Consider the following 24,647-nt stretch of genomic DNA (forward strand, 5'->3'; position numbering starts at 1 on the left):
CCCGCTAAGAAGGCAGGGCTTCCCGCCACAGCGCGAGAGCGTCCCGTGGGCCCCCCTCCCTGCGAGAAGGGGCCCTTTGTATCTGCAGCGACTCGAGAGCCATCCTGAGTGCTCTCTGGCCCTGCAGAGCAGGCTGGACTCCGTCTAGGCGGCCCCAGAGGTGCCCCGAGATCCCCGTGTCCCCACGCGAGTGGAACCCCGCGTCTCCAGGCACAGTTAGACAGCGATCCCACCTCCCCTACGCCACCTCTTCTCGAGAGGGGGGCCGCCGGCTTTGCCTCCACTCGACGGGAATCCCTACTTTCCTTCGCACCTCAAGAGGAGGCCTGTCACTTCTCCTGACGCTCCAGAGGAGGCCCCAAGACACCAGATCCGGCCCCAAGGCCAAAGGTCCCCAAGGAAGCCCGCAATGGCACATGGGGCCACATTCCATTGCAGCGAATCGACGGGAAGCCCAGCTGCCCCTGGCAATGGCAAGGGAGGCCGGCACTTCCCAGAGGCAACAGGAGAAGCTCCCTGAGGAGCCTGGCATGGGATCCAGAGAGGCAACCCCCGCCTCCCGCTGCGACTCCAGGAAAAGCACGACCTTCGACCCTGCATTCGAGATGAAGCCCGGTTTCCCCTTACTGTGACCCGAGAGAAAGGCTGAGTCCCCGCGGCTCCCTTGATGCCACTCCAGAGATGCCCCGAGATGCCCATCCCACCTCGAGGGGCACCCCGAGGGTCCTAGCTCAATGCTTGCCGCGGACCCGGTGCGCTGCAGCGCCTCCTGGGGAAACCCAAGGCGGCTCCCTCCCCTCGCCGCTCCATAGGAGGCACCACGACCCCGCTGGGCTAATAGGGGCGACGGGCCAGGGTCCCCGCCGCAACTCGAGAACCCACCGCCGCAAGTCGAGAAACCCCACGTGATGCCACGCCCACTGCGTGAGGAGGCGCTTTTCCCTTGCAGGGCGTGGAGAGCATGCCCCGGTACCTCTCCCGGCTCAGAACGGGGCTTCACTCCGTGCGGCCGACACCAGGTGTCCCCCGAGATAGCCGAGCCAACCGGTCAAGAAGGCAGGGCTTCCCGCCACAGCGCGAGAGCGTCCTGTGGGCCCCCCTCCGTGCGAGAAGGGGCCCTTTGTATCTGCAGCGACTCGAGAGCCATCTTGAGTGCTCTCTGGCCCTCAAAGGAGGCTGGACTCCCTCTCGGCGCCCCCAGAGGTTCCCCGAGATCCCCGTGTCCCCACGAGAGCGGAGCCCCGAGTCTCCAGGCGCGGCTCGACAGCGACCCCGCCTCGCCTACGCCACCTCTTCTCGAGAGGGGGGCCGCCGGCTTTGCCTCCACTCGACTGGAATCCCTACTTTCCTTCGCACCTCAAAAGGAGGCCTGTCACTTCTCCTGACGCTCCAGAGGAGGCCCCAAGACACCAGTTCTGGCCCCAAGAACGAAGGTCCCCAAGGAAAACCGCAATGGCACATGGGGCCCCATTGCATCGCAGCGAATCGACGGGAAGCCCAGCTGCCCCTGGCAATGGCAAAGGAGGTCGGCACTTCCCAGAGGCAACAAGAGAAGCTCCCTGAGGAGCCTGGCATGGGATCCAGAGAGGCAACCCCCGCCTCCCGCTGCGACTCCAGGAAAAGCACGACCTTCGACCCTGCATTCGAGATGAAGCCCGATTTCCCCTTACTGTGACCCGAGAGAAAGGCTGAGTCCCCGCGGCTCCCTTGATGCCACCCCAGAGATGCCCCGAGAAGCCCATCCGACCTCGAGGGGCACCCCGAGGGTCCTAGCCCTATGCGTGCCGTGCCGCGGACCCTGTGCGCTGCAGCGCCTCCTGGGGAATCCCGAGGCAGCTCCCTCCCCTCGCCGCTCCAAAGGAGGCAACACCACCCCAGTGGGCTAACAGGGGAGACGAGCCAGGGCCCCGCCACAACTCAAGAACCCACCACCGCAAGTCGAGAAAACCCACGTGATGCCACGCCCATTGCGTGAGGAGGCACTTTTCCCGTGCAGGGCATGGAGAGCATGCCCCGGCACCTCTCCCGGCTCAGAACGGGGCTTGACTCCGTGCGGGTGGCACCAGGTTTCCCCCGAGATACCCGTACCAACCCGCCAAGAAGGCAGGGCTTCCCGCCACAGCGCGAGAGCGTCCCGTGGGCCCCCCTCCCTGCGAGAAGGGGCACTTTGTATCTGCAACGACTCGAGAGCCATCCTGAGTGCTCTCTGGCCCTGCAAAGCAGGCTGGACTCCGTCTAGGCAGCCCCAAAGGTTCCCCGAGATCCTCGTGTCCCCACGCGAGTGCAACCCCGAGTCTCCCGGCGCGGCTCGACAGCGACCCCGCCTCTCCTACGCCACCTCTTCTCGAGAGGGGGGCCGCCGGCTTTGCCTCCACTCGACTGGAATTCCTACTTTCCTTCGCACCTGAAGAGGAGGCCTGTCCCTTCTCCTGATGATCCAGAGGAGGCCCCAAGACAGCAGTTCCGGCCCCAAGTCCAAAGATCCCCAAGGAAGACCGCAATGGCACATGGGGCCCCATTGCATCGCAGCGAATCGACGGGAAGCCCAGCTGCCCCTGGCAATGGTAAAGGAGGCCGGCCGGCACTTCCCAGAGGCAACAAGAGAGGCTCCCTGAGGCGCCTGGCATGGGATCCAGAGAGGCAACCCCCGCCTCCCGCTGCGACTCCAGGAAAAGCACGACCTTCGACCCTGCATTCGAGATGAAGCCCGGTTTCCCCGTCCTGTGACCCGAGAGAAAGGCTGAGTCCCCTCGGCTCCCTTGATGCCACTCCAGAGATGCCCCGAGATGCCCATCCCACCTCGAGGGGCACCCAGAGGGCCCTAGCTCAATGCTTGACGGAGACCCGGTGCACCGCAGCGCCTCCTGGGGAATACCGAGGCGGCTCCCTGCCCTCGCCGCTCCAAAGGAGGCAACTCCACCCCACTGGGCTAACAGGGGAGACTGGCCAGGGCCCCGCCACAACTCGAGAACCCACCCTCCGCAAGTCGAGAAAACACACGTGATGCCACGCCCATTGCGTGAGGAGGCACTTTTCCCGTGCAGGGCATGGAGAGCATGCCCCGGCACCTCTCCCGTCTCAGAACGGGGCTTGACTCCGTGCGGGTGACACCAGGTGTCCCCCGAGATACCCGTGCCAACCCGCTAAGGAGGCAGGGCTTCCCGCCACAGCGCGAGAGCGTCCCGTGGGCCCCCCTCCCTGCGAGAAGGGGCCCTTTGTATCTGCAGTGACTCGAGAGCCATCCTGAGTGCTCTCTGGCCCTGCAGAGCAGGCTGGACTCCGTCTAGGCGGCCCCAGAGGTGCCCCGAGATCCCCGTGTCCCCACGCGAGTGGAACCCCGCGTCTCCAGGCACAGTTAGACAGCGATCCCACCTCCCCTACGCCACCTCTTCTCGAGAGGGGGGCCGCCGGCTTTGCCTCCACTCGACGGGAATCCCTACTTTCCTTCGCACCTCAAGAGGAGGCCTGTCACTTCTCCTGACGCTCCAGAGGAGGCCCCAAGACACCAGATCCGGCCCCAAGGCCAAAGGTCCCCAAGGAAGCCCGCAATGGCACATGGGGCCACATTCCATTGCAGCGAATCGACGGGAAGCCCAGCTGCCCCTGGCAATGGCAAGGGAGGCCGGCACTTCCCAGAGGCAACAGGAGAAGCTCCCTGAGAAGCCTGGCATGGGATCCAGAGAGGCAACCCCCGCCTCCTGCTGCGACTCCAGGAAAAGCACGACCTTCGACCCTGCATTCGAGATGAAGCCCGGTTTCCCCTTACTGTGACCGGAGAGAAAGGCTGAGTCCCCGCGGCTCCCTTGATGCCACTCCAGAGATGCCCCGAGATGCCCATCCCACCTCGAGGGGCACCCCGAGGGTCCTAGCTCAATGCTTGCCGCGGACCCTGTGCGCTGCAGCGCCTCCTGGGGAAACCCAAGGCGGCTCCCTCCCCTCGCCGCTCCATAGGAGGCACCACGACCCCGCTGGGCTAATAGGGGCGACGGGCCAGGGTCCCCGCCGCAACTCGAGAACCCACCGCCGCAAGTCGAGAAACCCCACGTGATGCCACGCCCACTGCGTGAGGAGGCGCTTTTCCCTTGCAGGGCGTGGAGAGCATGCCCCGGTACCTCTCCCGGCTCAGAACGGGGCTTCACTCCGTGCGGCCGACACCAGGTGTCCCCCGAGATAGCCGAGCCAACCGGTCAAGAAGGCAGGGCTTCCCGCCACAGCGCGAGAGCGTCCTGTGGGCCCCCCTCCGTGCGAGAAGGGGCCCTTTGTATCTGCAGCGACTCGAGAGCCATCTTGAGTGCTCTCTGGCCCTCAAAGGAGGCTGGACTCCCTCTCGGCGCCCCCAGAGGTTCCCCGAGATCCCCGTGTCCCCACGAGAGCGGAGCCCCGAGTCTCCAGGCGCGGCTCGACAGCGACCCCGCCTCGCCTACGCCACCTCTTCTCGAGAGGGGGGCCGCTGGCTTTGCCTCCACTCGACTGGAATCCCTACTTTCCTTCGCACCTCAAAAGGAGGCCTGTCACTTCTCCTGACGCTCCAGAGGAGGCCCCAAGACACCAGTTCTGGCCCCAAGAACGAAGGTCCCCAAGGAAAACCGCAATGGCACATGGGGCCCCATTGCATCGCAGCGAATCGACGGGAAGCCCAGCTGCCCCTGGCAATGGCAAAGGAGGTCGGCACTTCCCAGAGGCAACAAGAGAAGCTCCCTGTGGAGCCTGGCATGGGATCCAGAGAGGCAACCCCCGCCTCCCGCTGCGACTCCAGGAAAAGCACGACCTTCGACCCTGCATTCGAGATGAAGCCCGATTTCCCCTTACTGTGACCCGAGAGAAAGGCTGAGTCCCCGCGGCTCCCTTGATGCCACCCCAGAGATGCCCCGAGAAGCCCATCCGACCTCGAGGGGCACCCCGAGGGTCCTAGCCCTATGCGTGCCGTGCCGCGGACCCTGTGCGCTGCAGCGCCTCCTGGGGAATCCCGAGGCAGCTCCCTCCCCTCGCCGCTCCAAAGGAGGCAACACCACCCCAGTGGGCTAACAGGGGAGACGAGCCAGGGCCCCGCCACAACTCAAGAACCCACCACCGCAAGTCGAGAAAACCCACGTGATGCCACGCCCATTGCGTGAGGAGGCACTTTTCCCGTGCAGGGCATGGAGAGCATGCCCCGGCACCTCTCCCGGCTCAGAACGGGGCTTGACTCCGTGCGGGTGGCACCAGGTTTCCCCCGAGATACCCGTACCAACCCGCCAAGAAGGCAGGGCTTCCCGCCACAGCGCGAGAGCGTCCCGTGGGCCCCCCTCCCTGCGAGAAGGGGCACTTTGTATCTGCAACGACTCGAGAGCCATCCTGAGTGCTCTCTGGCCCTGCAAAGCAGGCTGGACTCCGTCTAGGCAGCCCCAAAGGTTCCCCGAGATCCTCGTGTCCCCACGCGAGTGCAACCCCGAGTCTCCCGGCGCGGCTCGACAGCGACCCCGCCTCTCCTACGCCACCTCTTCTCGAGAGGGGGGCCGCCGGCTTTGCCTCCACTCGACTGGAATTCCTACTTTCCTTCGCACCTGAAGAGGAGGCCTGTCCCTTCTCCTGATGCTCCAGAGGAGGCCCCAAGACAGCAGTTCCGGCCCCAAGTCCAAAGATCCCCAAGGAAGACCGCAATGGCACATGGGGCCCCATTGCATCGCAGCGAATCGACGGGAAGCCCAGCTGCCCCTGGCAATGGTAAAGGAGGCCGGCCGGCACTTCCCAGAGGCAACAAGAGAGGCTCCCTGAGGTGCCTGGCATCGGATCCAGAGAGGCAACCCCCGCCTCCCGCTGCGACTCCAGGAAAAGCACGACCTTCGACCCTGCATTCGAGATGAAGCCCGGTTTCCCCGTCCTGTGACCCGAGAGAAAGGCTGAGTCCCCTCGGCTCCCTTGATGCCACTCCAGAGATGCCCCGAGATGCCCATCCCACCTCGAGGGGCACCCAGAGGGCCCTAGCTCAATGCTTGACGGAGACCCGGTGCACCGCAGCGCCTCCTGGGGAATACCGAGGCGGCTCCCTGCCCTCGCCGCTCCAAAGGAGGCAACTCCACCCCACTGGGCTAACAGGGGAGACTGGCCAGGGCCCCGCCACAACTCGAGAACCCACCCTCCGCAAGTCGAGAAAACACACGTGATGCCACGCCCATTGCGTGAGGAGGCACTTTTCCCGTGCAGGGCATGGAGAGCATGCCCCGGCACCTCTCCCGTCTCAGAACGGGGCTTGACTCCGTGCGGGTGACACCAGGTGTCCCCCGAGATACCCGTGCCAACCCGCTAAGGAGGCAGGGCTTCCCGCCACAGCGCGAGAGCGTCCCGTGGGCCCCCCTCCCTGCGAGAAGGGGCCCTTTGTATCTGCAGTGACTCGAGAGCCATCCTGAGTGCTCTCTGGCCCTGCAGAGCAGGCTGGACTCCGTCTAGGCGGCCCCAGAGGTGCCCCGAGATCCCCGTGTCCCCACGCGAGTGGAACCCCGCGTCTCCAGGCACAGTTAGACAGCGATCCCACCTCCCCTACGCCACCTCTTCTCGAGAGGGGGGCCGCCGGCTTTGCCTCCACTCGACGGGAATCCCTACTTTCCTTCGCACCTCAAGAGGAGGCCTGTCACTTCTCCTGACGCTCCAGAGGAGGCCCCAAGACACCAGATCCGGCCCCAAGGCCAAAGGTCCCCAAGGAAGCCCGCAATGGCACATGGGGCCACATTCCATTGCAGCGAATCGACGGGAAGCCCAGCTGCCCCTGGCAATGGCAAGGGAGGCCGGCACTTCCCAGAGGCAACAGGAGAAGCTCCCTGAGGAGCCTGGCATGGGATCCAGAGAGGCAACCCCCGCCTCCCGCTGCGACTCCAGGAAAAGCACGACCTTCGACCCTGCATTCGAGATGAAGCCCGGTTTCCCCTTACTGTGACCCGAGAGAAAGGCTGAGTCCCCGCGGCTCCCTTGATGCCACTCCAGAGATGCCCCGAGATGCCCATCCCACCTCGAGGGGCACCCCGAGGGTCCTAGCTCAATGCTTGCCGCGGACCCGGTGCGCTGCAGCGCCTCCTGGGGAAACCCAAGGCGGCTCCCTCCCCTCGCCGCTCCATAGGAGGCACCACGACCCCGCTGGGCTAATAGGGGCGACGGGCCAGGGTCCCCGCCGCAACTCGAGAACCCACCGCCGCAAGTCGAGAAACCCCACGTGATGCCACGCCCACTGCGTGAGGAGGCGCTTTTCCCTTGCAGGGCGTGGAGAGCATGCCCCGGTACCTCTCCCGGCTCAGAACGGGGCTTCACTCCGTGCGGCCGACACCAGGTGTCCCCCGAGATAGCCGAGCCAACCGGTCAAGAAGGCAGGGCTTCCCGCCACAGCGCGAGAGCGTCCTGTGGGCCCCCCTCCGTGCGAGAAGGGGCCCTTTGTATCTGCAGCGACTCGAGAGCCATCTTGAGTGCTCTCTGGCCCTCAAAGGAGGCTGGACTCCCTCTCGGCGCCCCCAGAGGTTCCCCGAGATCCCCGTGTCCCCACGAGAGCGGAGCCCCGAGTCTCCAGGCGCGGCTCGACAGCGACCCCGCCTCGCCTACGCCACCTCTTCTCGAGAGGGGGGCCGCCGGCTTTGCCTCCACTCGACTGGAATCCCTACTTTCCTTCGCACCTCAAAAGGAGGCCTGTCACTTCTCCTGACGCTCCAGAGGAGGCCCCAAGACACCAGTTCTGGCCCCAAGAACGAAGGTCCCCAAGGAAAACCGCAATGGCACATGGGGCCCCATTGCATCGCAGCGAATCGACGGGAAGCCCAGCTGCCCCTGGCAATGGCAAAGGAGGTCGGCACTTCCCAGAGGCAACAAGAGAAGCTCCCTGAGGAGCCTGGCATGGGATCCAGAGAGGCAACCCCCGCCTCCCGCTGCGACTCCAGGAAAAGCACGACCTTCGACCCTGCATTCGAGATGAAGCCCGATTTCCCCTTACTGTGACCCGAGAGAAAGGCTGAGTCCCCGCGGCTCCCTTGATGCCACCCCAGAGATGCCCCGAGAAGCCCATCCGACCTCGAGGGACACCCCGAGGGTCCTAGCCCTATGCGTGCCGTGCCGCGGACCCTGTGCGCTGCAGCGCCTCCTGGGGAATCCCGAGGCAGCTCCCTCCCCTCGCCGCTCCAAAGGAGGCAACACCACCCCAGTGGGCTAACAGGGGAGACGAGCCAGGGCCCCGCCACAACTCAAGAACCCACCACCGCAAGTCGAGAAAACCCACGTGATGCCACGCCCATTGCGTGAGGAGGCACTTTTCCCGTGCAGGGCATGGAGAGCATGCCCCGGCACCTCTCCCGGCTCAGAACGGGGCTTGACTCCGTGCGGGTGGCACCAGGTTTCCCCCGAGATACCCGTACCAACCCGCCAAGAAGGCAGGGCTTCCCGCCACAGCGCGAGAGCGTCCCGTGGGCCCCCCTCCCTGCGAGAAGGGGCACTTTGTATCTGCAACGACTCGAGAGCCATCCTGAGTGCTCTCTGGCCCTGCAAAGCAGGCTGGACTCCGTCTAGGCAGCCCCAAAGGTTCCCCGAGATCCTCGTGTCCCCACGCGAGTGCAACCCCGAGTCTCCCGGCGCGGCTCGACAGCGACCCCGCCTCTCCTACGCCACCTCTTCTCGAGAGGGGGGCCGCCGGCTTTGCCTCCACTCGACTGGAATTCCTACTTTCCTTCGCACCTGAAGAGGAGGCCTGTCCCTTCTCCTGATGATCCAGAGGAGGCCCCAAGACAGCAGTTCCGGCCCCAAGTCCAAAGATCCCCAAGGAAGACCGCAATGGCACATGGGGCCCCATTGCATCGCAGCGAATCGACGGGAAGCCCAGCTGCCCCTGGCAATGGTAAAGGAGGCCGGCCGGCACTTCCCAGAGGCAACAAGAGAGGCTCCCTGAGGCGCCTGGCATCGGATCCAGAGAGGCAACCCCCGCCTCCCGCTGCGACTCCAGGAAAAGCACGACCTTCGACCCTGCATTCGAGATGAAGCCCGGTTTCCCCGTCCTGTGACCCGAGAGAAAGGCTGAGTCCCCTCGGCTCCCTTGATGCCACTCCAGAGATGCCCCGAGATGCCCATCCCACCTCGAGGGGCACCCAGAGGGCCCTAGCTCAATGCTTGACGGAGACCCGGTGCACCGCAGCGCCTCCTGGGGAATACCGAGGCGGCTCCCTGCCCTCGCCGCTCCAAAGGAGGCAACTCCACCCCACTGGGCTAACAGGGGAGACTGGCCAGGGCCCCGCCACAACTCGAGAACCCACCCTCCGCAAGTCGAGAAAACACACGTGATGCCACGCCCATTGCGTGAGGAGGCACTTTTCCCGTGCAGGGCATGGAGAGCATGCCCCGGCACCTCTCCCGTCTCAGAACGGGGCTTGACTCCGTGCGGGTGACACCAGGTGTCCCCCGAGATACCCGTGCCAACCCGCTAAGGAGGCAGGGCTTCCCGCCACAGCGCGAGAGCGTCCCGTGGGCCCCCCTCCCTGCGAGAAGGGGCCCTTTGTATCTGCAGTGACTCGAGAGCCATCCTGAGTGCTCTCTGGCCCTGCAGAGCAGGCTGGACTCCGTCTAGGCGGCCCCAGAGGTGCCCCGAGATCCCCGTGTCCCCACGCGAGTGGAACCCCGCGTCTCCAGGCACAGTTAGACAGCGATCCCACCTCCCCTACGCCACCTCTTCTCGAGAGGGGGGCCGCCGGCTTTGCCTCCACTCGACGGGAATCCCTACTTTCCTTCGCACCTCAAGAGGAGGCCTGTCACTTCTCCTGACGCTCCAGAGGAGGCCCCAAGACACCAGATCCGGCCCCAAGGCCAAAGGTCCCCAAGGAAGCCCGCAATGGCACATGGGGCCACATTCCATTGCAGCGAAACGACGGGAAGCCCAGCTGCCCCTGGCAATGGCAAGGGAGGCCGGCACTTCCCAGAGGCAACAGGAGAAGCTCCCTGAGGAGCCTGGCATGGGATCCAGAGAGGCAACCCCCGCCTCCCGCTGCGACTCCAGGAAAAGCACGACCTTCGACCCTGCATTCGAGATGAAGCCCGGTTTCCCCTTACTGTGACCCGAGAGAAAGGCTGAGTCCCCGCGGCTCCCTTGATGCCACTCCAGAGATGCCCCGAGATGCCCATCCCACCTCGAGGGGCACCCCGAGGGTCCTAGCTCAATGCTTGCCGCGGACCCGGTGCGCTGCAGCGCCTCCTGGGGAAACCCAAGGCGGCTCCCTCCCCTCGCCGCTCCATAGGAGGCACCACGACCCCGCTGGGCTAATAGGGGCGACGGGCCAGGGTCCCCGCCGCAACTCGAGAACCCACCGCCGCAAGTCGAGAAACCCCACGTGATGCCACGCCCACTGCGTGAGGAGGCGCTTTTCCCTTGCAGGGCGTGGAGAGCATGCCCCGGTACCTCTCCCGGCTCAGAACGGGGCTTCACTCCGTGCGGCCGACACCAGGTGTCCCCCGAGATAGCCGAGCCAACCGGTCAAGAAGGCAGGGCTTCCCGCCACAGCGCGAGAGCGTCCTGTGGGCCCCCCTCCGTGCGAGAAGGGGCCCTTTGTATCTGCAGCGACTCGAGAGCCATCTTGAGTGCTCTCTGGCCCTCAAAGGAGGCTGGACTCCCTCTAGGCGCCCCCAGAGGTTCCCCGAGATCCCCGTGTCCCCACGAGAGCGGAGCCCCGAGTCTCCAGGCGCGGCTCGACAGCGACCCCGCCTCGCCTACGCCACCTCTTCTCGAGAGGGGGGCCGCCGGCTTTGCCTCCACTCGACTGGAATCCCTACTTTCCTTCGCACCTCAAAAGGAGGCCTGTCACTTCTCCTGACGCTCCAGAGGAGGCCCCAAGACACCAGTTCTGGCCCCAAGAACGAAGGTCCCCAAGGAAAACCGCAATGGCACATGGGGCCCCATTGCATCGCAGCGAATCGACGGGAAGCCCAGCTGCCCCTGGCAATGGCAAAGGAGGTCGGCACTTCCCAGAGGCAACAAGAGAAGCTCCCTGAGGAGCCTGGCATGGGATCCAGAGAGGCAACCCCTGCCTCCCGCTGCGACTCCAGGAAAAGCACGACCTTCGACCCTGCATTCGAGATGAAGCCCGATTTCCCCTTACTGTGACCCGAGAGAAAGGCTGAGTCCCCGCGGCTCCCTTGATGCCACCCCAGAGATGCCCCGAGAAGCCCATCCGACCTCGAGGGGCACCCCGAAGGTCCTAGCCCTATGCGTGCCGTGCCGCGGACCCTGTGCGCTGCAGCGCCTCCTGGGGAATCCCGAGGCAGCTCCCTCCCCTCGCCGCTCCAAAGGAGGCAACACCACCCCAGTGGGCTAACAGGGGAGACGAGCCAGGGCCCCGCCACAACTCAAGAACCCACCACCGCAAGTCGAGAAAACCCACGTGATGCCACGCCCATTGCGTGAGGAGGCACTTTTCCCGTGCAGGGCATGGAGAGCATGCCCCGGCACCTCTCCCGGCTCAGAACGGGGCTTGACTCCGTGCGGGTGGCACCAGGTTTCCCCCGAGATACCCGTACCAACCCGCCAAGAAGGCAGGGCTTCCCGCCACAGCGCGAGAGCGTCCCGTGGGCCCCCCTCCCTGCGAGAAGGGGCACTTTGTATCTGCAACGACTCGAGAGCCATCCTGAGTGCTCTCTGGCCCTGCAAAGCAGGCTGGACTCCGTCTAGGCAGCCCCAAAGGTTCCCCGAGATCCTCGTGTCCCCACGCGAGTGCAACCCCGAGTCTCCCGGCGCGGCTCGACAGCGACCCCGCCTCTCCTACGCCACCTCTTCTCGAGAGGGGGGCCGCCGGCTTTGCCTCCACTCGACTGGAATTCCTACTTTCCTTCGCACCTGAAGAGGAGGCCTGTCCCTTCTCCTGATGCTCCAGAGGAGGCCCCAAGACAGCAGTTCCGGCCCCAAGTCCAAAGATCCCCAAGGAAGACCGCAATGGCACATGGGGCCCCATTGCATCGCAGCGAATCGACGGGAAGCCCAGCTGCCCCTGGCAATGGTAAAGGAGGCCGGCCGGCACTTCCCAGAGGCAACAAGAGAGGCTCCCTGAGGCGCCTGGCATCGGATCCAGAGAGGCAACCCCCGCCTCCCGCTGCGACTCCAGGAAAAGCACGACCTTCGACCCTGCATTCGAGATGAAGCCCGGTTTCCCCGTCCTGTGACCCGAGAGAAAGGCTGAGTCCCCTCGGCTCCCTTGATGCCACTCCAGAGATGCCCCGAGATGCCCATCCCACCTCGAGGGGCACCCAGAGGGCCCTAGCTCAATGCTTGACGGAGACCCGGTGCACCGCAGCGCCTCCTGGGGAATACCGAGGCGGCTCCCTGCCCTCGCCGCTCCAAAGGAGGCAACACCACCCCACTGGGCTAACAGGGGAGACTGGCCAGGGCCCCGCCACAACTCGAGAACCCACCACCGCAAGTCGGGAAAACCCACGTGATGCCACGCCCATTGCGTGAGGAGGCACTTTTCCCGTGCAGGGCATGGAGAGCATGCCCCGGCACCTCTCCCGGCTCAGAACGGGGCTTGACTCCGTGCGGGTGACACCAGGTGTCCCCCGAGATACCCGTGCCAACCCGCTAAGGAGGCAGGGCTTCCCGCCACAGCGCGAGAGCGTCCCGTGGGCCCCCCTCCCTGCGAGAAGGGGCCCTTTGTATCTGCAGCGACTCGAGAGCCATCCTGAGTGCTCTCTGGCCCTGCAGAGCAGGCTGGACTCCGTCTAGGCGGCCCCAGAGGTGCCCCGAGATCCCCGTGTCCCCACGCGAGTGGAACCCCGCGTCTCCAGGCACAGTTAGACAGCGATCCCACCTCCCCTACGCCACCTCTTCTCGAGAGGGGGGCCGCCGGCTTTGCCTCCACTCGACGGGAATCCCTACTTTCCTTCGCACCTCAAGAGGAGGCCTGTCACTTCTCCTGACGCTCCAGAGGAGGCCCCAAGACACCAGATCCGGCCCCAAGGCCAAAGGTCCCCAAGGAAGCCCGCAATGGCACATGGGGCCACATTCCATTGCAGCGAATCGACGGGAAGCCCAGCTGCCCCTGGCAATGGCAAGGGAGGCCGGCACTTCCCAGAGGCAACAGGAGAAGCTCCCTGAGGAGCCTGGCATGGGATCCAGAGAGGCAACCCCCGCCTCCCGCTGCGACTCCAGGAAAAGCACGACCTTCGACCCTGCATTCGAGATGAAGCCCGGTTTCCCCTTACTGTGACCCGAGAGAAAGGCTGAGTCCCCGCGGCTCCCTTGATGCCACTCCAGAGATGCCCCGAGATGCCCATCCCACCTCGAGGGGCACCCCGAGGGTCCTAGCTCAATGCTTGCCGCGGACCCGGTGCGCTGCAGCGCCTCCTGGGGAAACCCAAGGCGGCTCCCTCCCCTCGCCGCTCCATAGGAGGCACCACGACCCCGCTGGGCTAATAGGGGCGACGGGCCAGGGTCCCCGCCGCAACTCGAGAACCCACCGCCGCAAGTCGAGAAACCCCACGTGATGCCACGCCCACTGCGTGAGGAGGCGCTTTTCCCTTGCAGGGCGTGGAGAGCATGCCCCGGTACCTCTCCCGGCTCAGAACGGGGCTTCACTCCGTGCGGCCGACACCAGGTGTCCCCCGAGATAGCCGTGCCAACCGGTCAAGAAGGCAGGGCTTCCCGCCACAGCGCGAGAGCGTCCTGTGGGCCCCCCTCCGTGCGAGAAGGGGCCCTTTGTATCTGCAGCGACTCGAGAGCCATCTTGAGTGCTCTCTGGCCCTCAAAGGAGGCTGGACTCCCTCTCGGCGCCCCCAGAGGTTCCCCGAGATCCCCGTGTCCCCACGAGAGCGGAGCCCCGAGTCTCCAGGCGCGGCTCGACAGCGACCCCGCCTCGCCTACGCCACCTCTTCTCGAGAGGGGGGCCGCCGGCTTTGCCTCCACTCGACTGGAATCCCTACTTTCCTTCGCACCTCAAAAGGAGGCCTGTCACTTCTCCTGACGCTCCAGAGGAGGCCCCAAGACACCAGTTCTGGCCCCAAGAACGAAGGTCCCCAAGGAAAACCGCAATGGCACATGGGGCCCCATTGCATCGCAGCGAATCGACGGGAAGCCCAGCTGCCCCTGGCAATGGCAAAGGAGGTCGGCACTTCCCAGAGGCAACAAGAGAAGCTCCCTGAGGAGCCTGGCATGGGATCCAGAGAGGCAACCCCCGCCTCCCGCTGCGACTCCAGGAAAAGCACGACCTTCGACCCTGCATTCGAGATGAAGCCCGATTTCCCCTTACTGTGACCCGAGAGAAAGGCTGAGTCCCCGCGGCTCCCTTGATGCCACCCCAGAGATGCCCCGAGAAGCCCATCCGACCTCGAGGGGCACCCCGAGGGTCCTAGCCCTATGCGTGCCGTGCCGCGGACCCTGTGCGCTGCAGCGCCTCCTGGGGAATCCCGAGGCAGCTCCCTCCCCTCGCCGCTCCAAAGGAGGCAACACCACCCCAGTGGGCTAACAGGGGAGACGAGCCAGGGCCCCGCCACAACTCAAGAACCCACCACCGCAAGTCGAGAAAACCCACGTGATGCCACGCCCATTGCGTGAGGAGGCACTTTTCCCGTGCAGGGCATGGAGAGCATGCCCCGGCACCTCTCCCGGCTCAGAACGGGGCTTGACTCCGTGCGGGTGGCACCAGGTTTCCCCCGAGATACCCGTACCAACCCGCCAAGAAGGCAGGGCTTCCCGCCACAGCGCGAGAGCGTCCCGTGGGCCCCCCTCCCTGCGAGAAGGGGCACTTTGTATCTGCAACGACTCGAGAGCCATCCTGAGTGCTCTCTGGCCCTGCAAAGCAGGCTGGACTCCGTCTAGGCAGCCCCAAAGGTTCCCCGAGATCCTCGTGTCCCCACGCGAGTGCAACCCCGAGTCTCCCGGCGCGGCTCGACAGCGACCCCGCCTCTCCTACGCCACCTCTTCTCGAGAGGGGGGCCGCCGGCTTTGCCTCCACTCGACTGGAATTCCTACTTTCCTTCGCACCTGAAGAGGAGGCCTGTCCCTTCTCCTGATGCTCCAGAGGAGGCCCCAAGACAGCAGTTCCGGCCCCAAGTCCAAAGATCCCCAAGGAAGACCGCAATGGCACATGGGGCCCCATTGCATCGCAGCGAATCGACGGGAAGCCCAGCTGCCCCTGGCAATGGTAAAGGAGGCCGGCCGGCACTTCCCAGAGGCAACAAGAGAGGCTCCCTGAGGCGCCTGGCATCGGATCCAGAGAGGCAACCCCCGCCTCCCGCTGCGACTCCAGGAAAAGCACGACCTTCGACCCTGCATTCGAGATGAAGCCCGGTTTCCCCGTCCTGTGACCCGAGAGAAAGGCTGAGTCCCCTCGGCTCCCTTGATGCCACTCCAGAGATGCCCCGAGATGCCCATCCCACCTCGAGGGGCACCCAGAGGGCCCTAGCTCAATGCTTGACGGAGACCCGGTGCACCGCAGCGCCTCCTGGGGAATACCGAGGCGGCTCCCTGCCCTCGCCGCTCCAAAGGAGGCAACACCACCCCACTGGGCTAACAGGGGAGACTGGCCAGGGCCCCGCCACAACTCGAGAACCCACCCTCCGCAAGTCGAGAAAACCCACGTGATGCCACGCCCATTGCGTGAGGAGGCACTTTTCCCGTGCAGGGCATGGAGAGCATGCCCCGGCACCTCTCCCGTCTCAGAACGGGGCTTGACTCCGTGCGGGTGACACCAGGTGTCCCCCGAGATACCCGTGCCAACCCGCTAAGGAGGCAGGGCTTCCCGCCACAGCGCGAGAGCGTCCCGTGGGCCCCCCTCCCTGCGAGAAGGGGCCCTTTGTATCTGCAGCGACTCGAGAGCCATCCTGAGTGCTCTCTGGCCCTGCAAAGCAGGCTGGACTCCGTCTAGGCGGCCCCAGAGGTGCCCCGAGATCCCCGTGTCCCCACGCGAGTGGAACCCCGCGTCTCCAGGCACAGTTAGACAGCGATCCCACCTCCCCTACGCCACCTCTTCTCGAGAGGGGGGCCGCCGGCTTTGCCTCCACTCGACGGGAATCCCTACTTTCCTTCGCACCTCAAGAGGACACCTGTCACTTCTCCTGACGCTCCAGAGGAGGCCCCAAGACACCAGATCCGGCCCCAAGGCCAAAGGTCCCCAAGGAAGCCCGCAATGGCACATGGGGCCACATTCCATTGCAGCGAATCGACGGGAAGCCCAGCTGCCCCTGGCAATGGCAAGGGAGGCCGGCACTTCCCAGAGGCAACAGGAGAAGCTCCCTGAGGAGCCTGGCATGGGATCCAGAGAGGCAACCCCTGCCTCCCGCTGCGACTCCAGGAAAAGCACGACCTTCGACCCTGCATTCGAGATGAAGCCCTGTTTCCCCTTACTGTGACCCGAGAGAAAGGCTGAGTCCCCGCGGCTCCCTTGATGCCACTCCAGAGATGCCCCGAGATGCCCATCCCACCTCGAGGGGCACCCCGAGGGTCCTAGCTCAATGCTTGCCTCGGACCCGGTGCGCTGCAGCGCCTCCTGGGGAAACCCAAGGCGGCTCCCTCCCCTCGCCGCTCCATAGGAGGCACCACGACCCCGCTGGGCTAATAGGGGCGACGGGCCAGGGTCCCCGCCGCAACTCGAGAACCCACCGCCGCAAGTCGAGAAACCCCACGTGATGCCACGCCCACTGCGTGAGGAGGCGCTTTTCCCTTGCAGGGCGTGGAGAGCATGCCCCGGTACCTCTCCCGGCTCAGAACGGGGCTTCACTCCGTGCGGCCGACACCAGGTGTCCCCCGAGATAGCCGTGCCAACCGGTCAAGAAGGCAGGGCTTCCCGCCACAGCGCGAGAGCGTCCTGTGGGCCCCCCTCCGTGCGAGAAGGGGCCCTTTGTATCTGCAGCGACTCGAGAGCCATCTTGAGTGCTCTCTGGCCCTCAAAGGAGGCTGGACTCCCTCTAGGCGCCCCCAGAGGTTCCCCGAGATCCCCGTGTCCCCACGAGAGCGGAGCCCCGAGTCTCCAGGCGCGGCTCGACAGCGACCCCGCCTCGCCTACGCCACCTCTTCTCGAGAGGGGGGCCGCCGGCTTTGCCTCCACTCGACTGGAATCCCTACTTTCCTTCGCACCTCAAAAGGAGGCCTGTCACTTCTCCTGACGCTCCAGAGGAGGCCCCAAGACACCAGTTCTGGCCCCAAGAACGAAGGTCCCCAAGGAAAACCGCAATGGCACATGGGGCCCCATTGCATCGCAGCGAATCGACGGGAAGCCCAGCTGCCCCTGGCAATGGCAAAGGAGGTCGGCACTTCCCAGAGGCAACAAGAGAAGCTCCCTGAGGAGCCTGGCATGGGATCCAGAGAGGCAACCCCCGCCTCCCGCTGCGACTCCAGGAAAAGCACGACCTTCGACCCTGCATTCGAGATGAAGCCCGATTTCCCCTTACTGTGACCCGAGAGAAAGGCTGAGTCCCCGCGGCTCCCTTGATGCCACCCCAGAGATGCCCCGAGAAGCCCATCCGACCTCGAGGGGCACCCCGAGGGTCCTAGCCCTATGCGTGCCGTGCCGCGGACCCTGTGCGCTGCAGCGCCTCCTGGGGAATCCCGAGGCAGCTCCCTCCCCTCGCCGCTCCAAAGGAGGCAACACCACCCCAGTGGGCTAACAGGGGAGACGAGCCAGGGCCCCGCCACAACTCAAGAACCCACCACCGCAAGTCGAGAAAACCCACGTGATGCCACGCCCATTGCGTGAGGAGGCACTTTTCCCGTGCAGGGCATGGAGAGCATGCCCCGGCACCTCTCCCGGCTCAGAACGGGGCTTGACTCCGTGCGGGTGGCACCAGGTTTCCCCCGAGATACCCGTACCAACCCGCCAAGAAGGCAGGGCTTCCCGCCACAGCGCGAGAGCGTCCCGTGGGCCCCCCTCCCTGCGAGAAGGGGCACTTTGTATCTGCAACGACTCGAGAGCCATCCTGAGTGCTCTCTGGCCCTGCAAAGCAGGCTGGACTCCGTCTAGGCAGCCCCAAAGGTTCCCCGAGATCCTCGTGTCCCCACGCGAGTGCAACCCCGAGTCTCCCGGCGCGGCTCGACAGCGACCCCGCCTCTCCTACGCCACCTCTTCTCGAGAGGGGGGCCGCCGGCTTTGCCTCCACTCGACTGGAATTCCTACTTTCCTTCGCACCTGAAGAGGAGGCCTGTCCCTTCTCCTGATGCTCCAGAGGAGGCCCCAAGACAGCAGTTCCGGCCCCAAGTCCAAAGATCCCCAAGGAAGACCGCAATGGCACATGGGGCCCCATTGCATCGCAGCGAATCGACGGGAAGCCCAGCTGCCCCTGGCAATGGTAAAGGAGGCCGGCCGGCACTTCCCAGAGGCAACAAGAGAGGCTCCCTGAGGCGCCTGGCATCGGATCCAGAGAGGCAACCCCCGCCTCCCGCTGCGACTCCAGGAAAAGCACGACCTTCGACCCTGCATTCGAGATGAAGCCCGGTTTCCCCGTCCTGTGACCCGAGAGAAAGGCTGAGTCCCCTCGGCTCCCTTGATGCCACTCCAGAGATGCCCCGAGATGCCCATCCCACCTCGAGGGGCACCCAGAGGGCCCTAGCTCAATGCTTGACGGAGACCCGGTGCACCGCAGCGCCTCCTGGGGAATACCGAGGCGGCTCCCTGCCCTCGCCGCTCCAAAGGAGGCAACACCACCCCACTGGGCTAACAGGGGAGACTGGCCAGGGCCCCGCCACAACTCGAGAACCCACCACCGCAAGTCGGGAAAACCCACGTGATGCCACGCCCATTGCGTGAGGAGGCACTTTTCCCGTGCAGGGCATGGAGAGCATGCCCCGGCACCTCTCCCGGCTCAGAACGGGGCTTGACTCCGTGCGGGTGACACCAGGTGTCCCCCGAGATACCCGTGCCAACCCGCTAAGAAGGCAGGGCTTCCCGCCACAGCGCGAGAGCGTCCCGTGGGCCCCCCTCCCTGCGAGAAGGGGCCCTTTGTATCTGCAGCGACTCGAGAGCCATCCTGAGTGCTCTCTGGCCCTGCAAAGCAGGCTGGACTCCGTCTAGGCGGCCCCAGAGGTGCCCCGAGATCCCCGTGTCCCCACGCGAGTGGAACCCCGCGTCTCCAGGCACAGTTAGACAGCGATCCCACCTCCCCTACGCCACCTCTTCTCGAGAGGGGGGCCGCCGGCTTTGCCTCCACTCGACGGGAATCCCTACTTTCCTTCGCACCTCAAGAGGAGGCCTGTCACTTCTCCTGACGCTCCAGAGGAGGCCCCAAGACACCAGATCCGGCCCCAAGGCCAAAGGTCCCCAAGGAAGCCCGCAATGGCACATGGGGCCACATTCCATTGCAGCGAATCGACGGGAAGCCCAGCTGCCCCTGGCAATGGCAAGGGAGGCCGGCACTTCCCAGAGGCAACAGGAGAAGCTCCCTGAGGAGCCTGGCATGGGATCCAGAGAGGCAACCCCCGCCTCCCGCTGCGACTCCAGGAAAAGCACGACCTTCGACCCTGCATTCGAGATGAAGCCCGGTTTCCCCTTACTGTGACCCGAGAGAAAGGCTGAGTCCCCGCGGCTCCCTTGATGCCACTCCAGAGATGCCCCGAGATGCCCATCCCACCTCGAGGGGCACCCCGAAGGTCCTAGCTCAATGCTTGCCACGGACCCGGTGCGCTGCAGCGCCTCCTGGGGAAACCCAAGGCGGCTCCCTCCCCTCGCCGCTCCATAGGAGGCACCACGACCCCGCTGGGCTAATAGGGGCGACGGGCCAGGGTCCCCGCCGCAACTCGAGAACCCACCGCCGCAAGTCGAGAAACCCCACGTGATGCCACGCCCACTGCGTGAGGAGGCGCTTTTCCCTTGCAGGGCGTGGAGAGCATGCCCCGGTACCTCTCCCGGCTCAGAACGGGGCTTCACTCCGTGCGGCCGACACCAGGTGTCCCCCGAGATAGCCGTGCCAACCGGTCAAGAAGGCAGGGCTTCCCGCCACAGCGCGAGAGCGTCCTGTGGGCCCCCCTCCGTGCGAGAAGGGGCCCTTTGTATCTGCAGCGACTCGAGAGCCATCTTGAGTGCTCTCTGGCCCTCAAAGGAGGCTGGACTCCCTCTCGGCGCCCCCAGAGGTTCCCCGAGATCCCCGTGTCCCCACGAGAGCGGAGCCCCGAGTCTCCAGGCGCGGCTCGACAGCGACCCCGCCTCGCCTACGCCACCTCTTCTCGAGAGGGGGGCCGCCGGCTTTGCCTCCACTCGACTGGAATCCCTACTTTCCTTCGCACCTCAAAAGGAGGCCTGTCACTTCTCCTGACGCTCCAGAGGAGGCCCCAAGACACCAGTTCTGGCCCCAAGAACGAAGGTCCCCAAGGAAAACCGCAATGGCACATGGGGCCCCATTGCATCGCAGCGAATCGACGGGAAGCCCAGCTGCCCCTGGCAATGGCAAAGGAGGTCGGCACTTCCCAGAGGCAACAAGAGAAGCTCCCTGAGGAGCCTGGCATGGGATCCAGAGAGGCAACCCCCGCCTCCCGCTGCGACTCCAGGAAAAGCACGACCTTCGACCCTGCATTCGAGATGAAGCCCGATTTCCCCTTACTGTGACCCGAGAGAAAGGCTGAGTCCCCGCGGCTCCCTTGATGCCACCCCAGAGATGCCCCGAGAAGCCCATCCGACCTCGAGGGGCACCCCGAGGGTCCTAGCCCTATGCGTGCCGTGCCGCGGACCCTGTGCGCTGCAGCGCCTCCTGGGGAATCCCGAGGCAGCTCCCTCCCCTCGCCGCTCCAAAGGAGGCAACACCACCCCAGTGGGCTAACAGGGGAGACGAGCCAGGGCCCCGCCACAACTCAAGAACCCACCACCGCAAGTCGAGAAAACCCACGTGATGCCACGCCCATTGCGTGAGGAGGCACTTTTCCCGTGCAGGGCATGGAGAGCATGCCCCGGCACCTCTCCCGGCTCAGAACGGGGCTTGACTCCGTGCGGGTGGCACCAGGTTTCCCCCGAGATACCCGTACCAACCCGCCAAGAAGGCAGGGCTTCCCGCCACAGCGCGAGAGCGTCCCGTGGGCCCCCCTCCCTGCGAGAAGGGGCACTTTGTATCTGCAACAACTCGAGAGCCATCCTGAGTGCTCTCTGGCCCTGCAAAGCAGGCTGGACTCCGTCTAGGCAGCCCCAAAGGTTCCCCGAGATCCTCGTGTCCCCACGCGAGTGCAACCCCGAGTCTCCCGGCGCGGCTCGACAGCGACCCCGCCTCTCCTACGCCACCTCTTCTCGAGAGGGGGGCCGCCGGCTTTGCCTCCACTCGACTGGAATTCCTACTTTCCTTCGCACCTGAAGAGGAGGCCTGTCCCTTCTCCTGATGCTCCAGAGGAGGCCCCAAGACAGCAGTTCCGGCCCCAAGTCCAAAGATCCCCAAGGAAGACCGCAATGGCACATGGGGCCCCATTGCATCGCAGCGAATCGACGGGAAGCCCAGCTGCCCCTGGCAATGGTAAAGGAGGCCGGCCGGCACTTCCCAGAGGCAACAAGAGAGGCTCCCTGAGGCGCCTGGCATCGGATCCAGAGAGGCAACCCCCGCCTCCCGCTGCGACTCCAGGAAAAGCACGACCTTCGACCCTGCATTCGAGATGAAGCCCGGTTTCCCCGTCCTGTGACCCGAGAGAAAGGCTGAGTCCCCTCGGCTCCCTTGATGCCACTCCAGAGATGCCCCGAGATGCCCATCCCACCTCGAGGGGCACCCCGAGGGCCCTAGCTCAATGCTTGACGGAGACCCGGTGCACCGCAGCGCCTCCTGGGGAATACCGAGGCGGCTCCCTGCCCTCGCCGCTCCAAAGGAGGCAACACCACCCCACTGGGCTAACAGGGGAGACTGGCCAGGGCCCCGCCACAACTCGAGAACCCACCCTCCGCAAGTCGAGAAAACACACGTGATGCCACGCCCATTGCGTGAGGAGGCACTTTTCCCGTGCAGGGCATGGAGAGCATGCCCCGGCACCTCTCCCGTCTCAGAACGGGGCTTGACTCCGTGCGGGTGACACCAGGTGTCCCCCGAGATACCCGTGCCAACCCGCTAAGGAGGCAGGGCTTCCCGCCACAGCGCGAGAGCGTCCCGTGGGCCCCCCTCCCTGCGAGAAGGGGCCCTTTGTATCTGCAGCGACTCGAGAGCCATCCTGAGTGCTCTCTGGCCCTGCAGAGCAGGCTGGACTCCGTCTAGGCGGCCCCAGAGGTGCCCCGAGATCCCCGTGTCCCCACGCGAGTGGAACCCCGCGTCTCCAGGCACAGTTAGACAGCGATCCCACCTCCCCTACGCCACCTCTTCTCGAGAGGGGGGCCGCCGGCTTTGCCTCCACTCGACGGGAATCCCTACTTTCCTTCGCACCTCAAGAGGAGGCCTGTCACTTCTCCTGACGCTCCAGAGGAGGCCCCAAGACACCAGATCCGGCCCCAAGGCCAAAGGTCCCCAAGGAAGCCCGCAATGGCACATGGGGCCACATTCCATTGCAGCGAATCGACGGGAAGCCCAGCTGCCCCTGGCAATGGCAAGGGAGGCCGGCACTTCCCAGAGGCAACAGGAGAAGCTCCCTGAGGAGCCTGGCATGGGATCCAGAGAGGCAACCCCCGCCTCCCGCTGCGACTCCAGGAAAAGCACGACCTTCGACCCTGCATTCGAGATGAAGCCCGGTTTCCCCTTACTGTGACCCGAGAGAAAGGCTGAGTCCCCGCGGCTCCCTTGATGCCACTCCAGAGATGCCCCGAGATGCCCATCCCACCTCGAGGGGCACCCCGAGGGTCCTAGCTCAATGCTTGCCGCGCACCCGGTGCGCTGCAGCGCCTCCTGGGGAAACCCAAGGCGGCTCCCTCCCCTCGCCGCTCCATAGGAGGCACCACGACCCCGCTGGGCTAATAGGGGCGACGGGCCAGGGTCCCCGCCGCAACTCGAGAACCCACCGCCGCAAGTCGAGAAACCCCACGTGATGCCACGCCCACTGCGTGAGGAGGCGCTTTTCCCTTGCAGGGCGTGGAGAGCATGCCCCGGTACCTCTCCCGGCTCAGAACGGGGCTTCACTCCGTGCGGCCGACACCAGGTGTCCCCCGAGATAGCCGAGCCAACCGGTCAAGAAGGCAGGGCTTCCCGCCACAGCGCGAGAGCGTCCTGTGGGCCCCCCTCCGTGCGAGAAGGGGCCCTTTGTATCTGCAGCGACTCGAGAGCCATCTTGAGTGCTCTCTGGCCCTCAAAGGAGGCTGGACTCCCTCTCGGCGCCCCCAGAGGTTCCCCGAGATCCCCGTGTCCCCACGAGAGCGGAGCCCCGAGTCTCCAGGCGCGGCTCGACAGCGACCCCGCCTCGCCTACGCCACCTCTTCTCGAGAGGGGGGCCGCCGGCTTTGCCTCCACTCGACTGGAATCCCTACTTTCCTTCGCACCTCAAAAGGAGGCCTGTCACTTCTCCTGACGCTCCAGAGGAGGCCCCAAGACACCAGTTCTGGCCCCAAGAACGAAGGTCCCCAAGGAAAACCGCAATGGCACATGGGGCCCCATTGCATCGCAGCGAATCGACGGGAAGCCCAGCTGCCCCTGGCAATGGCAAAGGAGGTCGGCACTTCCCAGAGGCAACAAGAGAAGCTCCCTGAGGAGCCTGGCATGGGATCCAGAGAGGCAACCCCCGCCTCCCGCTGCGACTCCAGGAAAAGCACGACCTTCGACCCTGCATTCGAGATGAAGCCCGATTTCCCCTTACTGTGACCCGAGAGAAAGGCTGAGTCCCCGCGGCTCCCTTGATGCCACCCCAGAGATGCCCCGAGAAGCCCATCCGACCTCGAGGGGCACCCCGAGGGTCCTAGCCCTATGCGTGCCGTGCCGCGGACCCTGTGCGCTGCAGCGCCTCCTGGGGAATCCCGAGGCAGCTCCCTCCCCTCGCCGCTCCAAAGGAGGCAACACCACCCCAGTGGGCTAACAGGGGAGACGAGCCAGGGCCCCGCCACAACTCAAGAACCCACCACCGCAAGTCGAGAAAACCCACGTGATGCCACGCCCATTGCGTGAGGAGGCACTTTTCCCGTGCAGGGCATGGAGAGCATGCCCCGGCACCTCTCCCGGCTCAGAACGGGGCTTGACTCCGTGCGGGTGGCACCAGGTTTCCCCCGAGATACCCGTACCAACCCGCCAAGAAGGCAGGGCTTCCCGCCACAGCGCGAGAGCGTCCCGTGGGCCCCCCTCCCTGCGAGAAGGGGCACTTTGTATCTGCAACGACTCGAGAGCCATCCTGAGTGCTCTCTGGCCCTGCAAAGCAGGCTGGACTCCGTCTAGGCAGCCCCAAAGGTTCCCCGAGATCCTCGTGTCCCCACGCGAGTGCAACCCCGAGTCTCCCGGCGCGGCTCGACAGCGACCCCGCCTCTCCTACGCCACCTCTTCTCGAGAGGGGGGCCGCCGGCTTTGCCTCCACTCGACTGGAATTCCTACTTTCCTTCGCACCTGAAGAGGAGGCCTGTCCCTTCTCCTGATGCTCCAGAGGAGGCCCCAAGACAGCAGTTCCGGCCCCAAGTCCAAAGATCCCCAAGGAAGACCGCAATGGCACATGGGGCCCCATTGCATCGCAGCGAATCGACGGGAAGCCCAGCTGCCCCTGGCAATGGTAAAGGAGGCCGGCCGGCACTTCCCAGAGGCAACAAGAGAGGCTCCCTGAGGCGCCTGGCATCGGATCCAGAGAGGCAACCCCCGCCTCCCGCTGCGACTCCAGGAAAAGC

This window comes from Giraffa tippelskirchi, chromosome 14 (genome assembly GCF_054371585.1).
Source record: "Giraffa tippelskirchi isolate mGirTip1 chromosome 14, T2T-mGirTip1v1.2.pri, whole genome shotgun sequence".
Classification (NCBI taxonomy): domain Eukaryota; kingdom Metazoa; phylum Chordata; class Mammalia; order Artiodactyla; family Giraffidae; genus Giraffa; species Giraffa tippelskirchi.